Raw genomic sequence first — 7,008 nt, forward strand, 5'->3', positions numbered from 1 at the left:
TTCGCCCACGGGTAGCTAGTTGCATATTGCCGATCTGACCTCGATATTATCTAGTGATGTTAAATAAGTTTCCATTGAGTATCCCTTCTTTAGTTTCTTAAAGAATCTTCACTTACCATTATCTATAGACAGTCTATGAGAAAATGTCTGTATGTACAATTGCTTATTAACACAATTTAATCGGACTCAGGTATAGCTTTGAGTGTTTGTTCTTCTAAAGTGGTTAACATTGTCATCAAGTGACATACGTCTGTGTATTTAAGTGTGATTCTTCCCTTGTATTTAAAGAGTGAGATAGAGCCAGCTTAACAAATGGTAGCTTACGAGGTAATAACTCATGTACGCCATACATTGTGGATTACGATTCGTGTGTGATTGATGCAACACATGTTGGTGTGTATCTGCATACAAGATGATGGGGCAAAGTCCTTTATTTTTGTATCTAATTAGAGTAGTATAAACCTCGGAGATGCAATGTCTAGTCACATTTTGGAAAAAGAAAATAAGAGGTCAATATAACCAGGACTGTTACCGGAGATACTGAATCTAACATCGCCCAGTATATGATGCATGATCAAAAATATCAACTAAACTACCCGATAAGCGCACCTCAGAGAAGACGGTACAAGATATATCTATTGTTTTACGCTTCGCCAATAAACAGGAAACATTGTAGCCGTTAAAACTTAGTACTAATTTTTAAGGTAGGCATGAAAAAGTTCCGGGTTATAATGTTCTGATTCGCTGCTATTGCTTTTAGCGTTGTTAGGTTGCAATATACCCATCGTAAAATAGATCCTTTTTGGTTACATTTCAATCCCCGTTTTGAAAGCTGTGACTATATCGTCCCCGCTTGGATAGTTAAAACAAACAAAACGGGCGGTCCCTGGCCGTCCTCTGGACATCGTCTTGGGATTGGTCACCGTGCTGACGTCAGTCTGTAAACATTGACAAATAGGAACTGCACAAGTACATTTTCCAACCAATGGCAGCCCTCAGAATAGCGTCAGTTTGCTTCCCACTAAAGATCGATCACTGACTATCTAGTCAGGCGGAGATGGCTCGGCGGACAAGGTCGGCCGAGTTAGACGCGGCGCTTCAACTGGACAGTGAACATGCACAAGCGACTCAATTTCGGTGAGAGTACCTTGCTAATGATAGCATGTATTATGTGTATAATAGATACGTCACAAGTTGTTAAGAGTGACTAGAGCTAAATAAACCGAGAGCGTTACGATGTGAATCGTACCAGGTGGATTTTGGGACTGTGTGCTTGGGTTGAGTAACACTGCCAACCTTAATCTCGTGGGCCCAAATCTTACCCCAAACCGCCCGAGACCTTGGTCTTCAAAAAGTCCGCCAACATCACGTTTCGGCAAGATAAAATATGAGTCCCATATTAACGGCATTATAGTTTTGGCATTTTTACAGCGTATTGTTGTGTAGGAATTAGTCTTCATCTGTGACCGTGTTTCGCCAGAGTTTTTTTATTTTGTTTAGAGAATATCTTTCAACGTGGAAACTTCGTGGCAGTTTGTTACTCATACCACATGTTGTTTACGGCACAACCAGGCACAACCCTTTTGTTTTTGATCGGCCGAAGATATCAGCGCTCCATGAGGCCCTTCTGTGGAATTCCATTCGCCACCTTGCCGCCGCCGAACAACAAACGCTTCTGTTTCTCGTGGTCATATTCATCTGTTTCCCGTGGTCTTAAAGTAAAAGATACGATTTGTTACCGGGGTCCCCGTTCTCAATCACCTTTTTCTCTGCGTTTCACTCACCCTTTATCGTCTGTGGACTAGTACAGACAAGCACGTATCCACAGTTCTATAGTAATACTGCTGAGCACGAGTCGTCAATTAACCGACGATTGCCGGAACTGCCATACTCCCATCCGTCCTCCGATCGCCCGCCGTCTTATCACTCTGACTGTAGCCAAAACGGTACCGGTAATCTGATCACCCATTGTCCTCCAAGCAGTTTAATAGCGGTGAGCGTACATGTGACTTATTTCATTCTGTCTTATTACAGGCTGGTGATGATATAGCCGTTGTATACAGGATGCTTTTCCAGTCACCTTTACCACCCTTCCACACGTAGAAGTTGGATATCTCTTGCAAATGCAGCCGTTTTACCTGTATGATGGACGAAATATTCTGTATACTGGTTTACGCAACCCGACGTAACAGTGTACTGCATTTTAGACCCGATAGCCGTCGCTTGTGGCTTTTAAGCCGACATGTATATTGATATTGTGATGTGCCTTCGATCATGCGAAGCCAAGCCGAGAAAGAATATTTTGTGTCATTATTTCTTATTCACGGTGGTACATTTTATTTCTGAAACTTCTTTAATGATTCAAAACTCGGGCTACACCAAAAGGTAAATGATAATGCACTTTTGTGCCCTTTGGTTATAAGAGAAATAGACCTCATCGGTCAAAGTAACAGCACGTTAGCATCACGAGTATTGTTGTCTGGCTGCACAAGCGTTATCGCCGGTGCAATGAGACGAGTGGGAAAAGTCTTCGCCATGCATTCGGTACGTCGTAAGTTCGATCCCCGGCCAATATAGTATGACGTGTTAAATGGTCGTGCTAATTTCTCAGCTTAGCACTCAGCATTCGGGAAAGAGTATGTAATTTGAACACACACCACAGCCAGTGTCCTGGCCCCCTACTGTAGTAATTGCATTTGTTTGGCCCAGGGTTACTCCAAGAACATGGGCGCCGCCCTATGCACCATGGAGTGGGAAGGACTTTGACTTGACATGACAATATAAGCGCTGTAATTCAATATGTATGACTTTTGCTATAAATTATATCTGAATTACTTTGATGCCTTACATCACTACCGACGGCCTGTAACTAACAGAAAACAACACTTTACCGATCCAGACATACAAAAGTTGCTAAGTTAGTATCACTATTGCAAAAATACTTCATATCAATCCTTTCTCACAATCTGTCCCCACAGGTGAACGCCGGCATGACAACCCCCAGGTTACAGGAAGAATCGACTGACAAGTACACCCCTTTGTCGCGATGGTTTGGTAACCAAATGAACATCACAGCAATAAGAAAAAAAGGGATTCAAGCGTCACACAACCATACAAAATGAAATAACAGAAAGATATGAAATAAAAACCTTCAAACGAAACAAAACAATCCTCATACATACACGACATCATTACGCCGAATGGTCAAGCAAAAAATATAACTGACCCACAATTCTACCCTAACGATACATAATATCGGGTATTTTGTTAAAAAATGTAATGTGCTGTATACTTGATGGTGAAACGAGTATTAAAACATGAAATCCTGGTTTATAACATCGGTCACGTCATCTTATTATACGCCATACCCAAAGCAGACTAAAGTCACACACAAAAACAAATTCCCTAGGGAATACCCGTAGAAAATACCCGTAGAAAAAAAATACCCGTAGAAAAATTCCTCGCATGCCTGCGGAATTCCTAGAATTCCTGTCAAACGGTCGCACACTATAAACATTAGGCTCGCCCCTGAGGCGTCGCCAAAAAGGAAATCGATGGAAAGGGAAGTAACTTGCGGACCATCAAAGTGGTAAAACAGGTTTACGTTGTTTTGTGAAATTTTATTTTTTAGTTCTGTCTCTTGAAGCCGGAAACAAGTACAGGTATATGGCAGCTGCGTCGTTTTTGGTCCGTCCCTCAGAATACGTCCTTTACACTCAGAATCTATTTTGAGATCTGACACTGTACCTGACGGAACTTCCAGAATCACTCGGTTACTCAGAAATGGTGACTAACTAATGATACACTTTAACCACAATCCACAGAATAAATCACAAATACATCACGTCATCGTCTCAATGTGGTTTCATTTCCGAGCAAATATGTTCGATTTCCACTTGTATGTTCTGTAGTGCTTGTAGTTCCTTTCGTACGTCGCTTTGTTCTTTTTGTTGTTAACGTTACAAAGAGAACCACACGGACAGTGGTTGTTACATCACTCCATATAATCAATGACCTTGATGTGTTGACCTTGACAGGTCAACCCCAGATTGGTCACTATTCTAATAAAAGTATCGATATATTTTCTCAATATGAAAAAATTAGACCAGATGATATGAGTTATTATATGTCCTTTAGATAAGTTTTGTTGATGTCTGAACATGGATACTTGTTGAACGATCATATTTCTATTCGGAAATACATCGTCACGATGAAACGATCCCTCAGTGAAGATGAGCCGGCTGTGATGACTCCTTTTGTCCAGAAAGATAAGACGGTTGAGTCATCACGTCACGTGATATATAATGTTTTCATAATTGATCGTCACCAGGTAAACTATAGTTACCGTAGTGATAATTAGTCATTCTGGGGAGGGGGGTCGTGGGGTTACTGTCAATGCTTTCTTTCTACATTCTAATTATGCGGACATGTACATCTAAATCAACAAATGTAATTCCAGTATAAAGATATGCCGTTAGGTGCTCAAACTCATTCTAAGGTTTCGTCAAATCCTGCATATCTAATATCAATATACAATTCAAGCCTTTTCGTTATCACTCAACAAACGTACACACACGCACACACACACAGACACACACACACACACACACACACACACACGAACTTGCGCTACGGAAACGTAACTTCCTAACGAATGTTACAAATGTTCCAATATGCATTGGGACGCGGTCTTCGGTTTTATTTGTTACGATGATGACCATATATATGTTCATGTATGGTGTTAACCTCTTTTGTGTTTGCTTGCACGAACGTTCGCATGAACGTTCGCACTAGCTATATCCATGATAGTATATGGATTTACATGGAATCGATCGCTGATTGTTTGGACCAGTTGTTTACTTCTGAGGGTTCAATGTTTGAAGATCCGGGTGACAGCGTAACTTCTGACTGATGTAATCGTTGTTTCTGTTTACTGAGTCATCATGAAATATGCTGGGCCTCTGTTTACTTGTCAATAAATCGTGCAACCGACCGATCTACAAGGAAGTGCCTCAGGACTTCCTCATTCTTCTGTTACTTTGCAAAACACATACGGGTTTCGCATAAGAAACATTCGGTGGTTTCTCATTTAGTATCGTTAAGGTCAGGGAAATGATAAGATATAGAACGTATCCAAAGCTCTGCTAACCATGACGTGCCTGTATCTCTCTGTGAACTATACTAGGGATTTTGTATAGTTCACTATACATATTGAAATTGCGTGAGGCCGGCGGTGCTAACATTTGCCACCTGTTCGTCAATGCCGAGTTTGTACATCACAACAGGAAAGATTACCCTATGAATCATCACATCGTGTATACGAGAATGTTTACTCTGTCAGTGTACCGTGGTGGTTAACGCTCTGGGCGTGAATGTACGGCAAACGAGTGGTGACAACTCACATAAAGGGGCGCTAAACACATGTAAACATGCGGCCCGCATTTCGTTACGGTCAGTGGTTGCTCAAACTAGCCTGGTAGCAGGGTTAGATGAGAGCGCAGGCATGACAAGATAGACATCCCCATACTGTATAGTGTATAGTCAAGTGTATACTGTATTGCCAATCTTTTAAACCAAGAATGATGTCATCATTTAGTAACGCCCCGATAACGGCACACGCACACACACACACACACAAACAAACACAGAGAGAGAGAGAGACACGCACGCACACACACACACACACACACACACATTCACGTGCACAAAACACGCACATACCCACAAGAATAGACAAACCAAAAACAATACCCATTTTTCATGGAGGTACAGAGAACGGACAACATGGCCACGAAGACCAGCTGCAGGATTCGAACTACTCAACTAGTGACCTTGTGTTGATGTTTGCATGGCCGCCTTTTGCATATACATGTATGTAAATACGTTGACCTTACATTCAGAGATCACCTAAAGGCCAATCACCTAAAGGCCAAACTGACCTGTTACGTCTTATCGATGACATTTGTGTAGGGCGGGCCTGTTTCAACAGTCTACAACACACCCCTGGTCACAAACTGATTATTGTAAAGATTAGAAAGCGTTCCATGAAGACTGATTTTGATTTTGTTAGCGTTTTTCTCCACCTCAAGGGAGTGATGTGTTGTTTTGTTCTTCCTCCCCGTCTCTTTGTGCTTTTCGAAAATATGATGCGTGTGTGAGTCTGTGTCTGCGATACACAATAATACTAGTACAAATGTATAATATGTGTATCATTCAGTGCAGCAGCGCCAAGCATTCTCAGTCACTGCAATCTTTATGTGGGATAGAATTTTTTCCCTGTGGAAAGGGGTGAAGTCTGCCATTTCTCTCACCAACCTTGAACAAGAAACTAGCTTAAGGATCCTCATGTGTTCCTTAAAGTTAAAGACTATGGTCGTAGACTCACAGTATAAAAACATCCAATAAATGGAGCTAGCGTAAACTATCACCCCTCATTCTATAACGGATAACATTATACGAAAGAAAACGTGAGGTGACTTCTTCGCATGTCGCGTCTCAAGTAATATCCAACCAGATCCACGGTGCGTAGTGAATTGTATAATACTTACCGTAGGTGCCGTTTGACTCCCTTAGGGACCTGACGTTATTTACTGGGGGGAGGGGGCTGGTGCAAAATAGGTCTGGTAAAAAATTTTTCAATGGCCCCCCCCCTGCCCCCAAAAATTTTTCAATGGCCCCCCCCTCGCCCCAAAAAATTTTTCAATGCCCCCCCCCCTCCAATTTTTCCTTACCTTTTCCATTACACACAGTCTGTCATTAAATAATATAGCGATAACAATAGCAGTAGCGTTGTTTGAACGTGACGACGATCGGCCCGGGGTGTCAAGACCCGCGCGTCAACAAATTACGCACGTTGGAGTCCTGCTGGGGCATATGTTATCTCCCAAAGTTTTACAACAGCCGAGTTTTCATGTAGCACTTGATGTTGCTACACTCACGCTGCAACGGTTATCAGACTTACCTTGTCTGATATCACTTCTCCAATCTACGTGACAAAAGTCTCTGTAA

Source organism: Branchiostoma floridae, chromosome 5 (genome assembly GCF_000003815.2).
Source record: "Branchiostoma floridae strain S238N-H82 chromosome 5, Bfl_VNyyK, whole genome shotgun sequence".
In the NCBI taxonomy this organism is placed as follows: Eukaryota; Metazoa; Chordata; class Leptocardii; order Amphioxiformes; family Branchiostomatidae; genus Branchiostoma; species Branchiostoma floridae.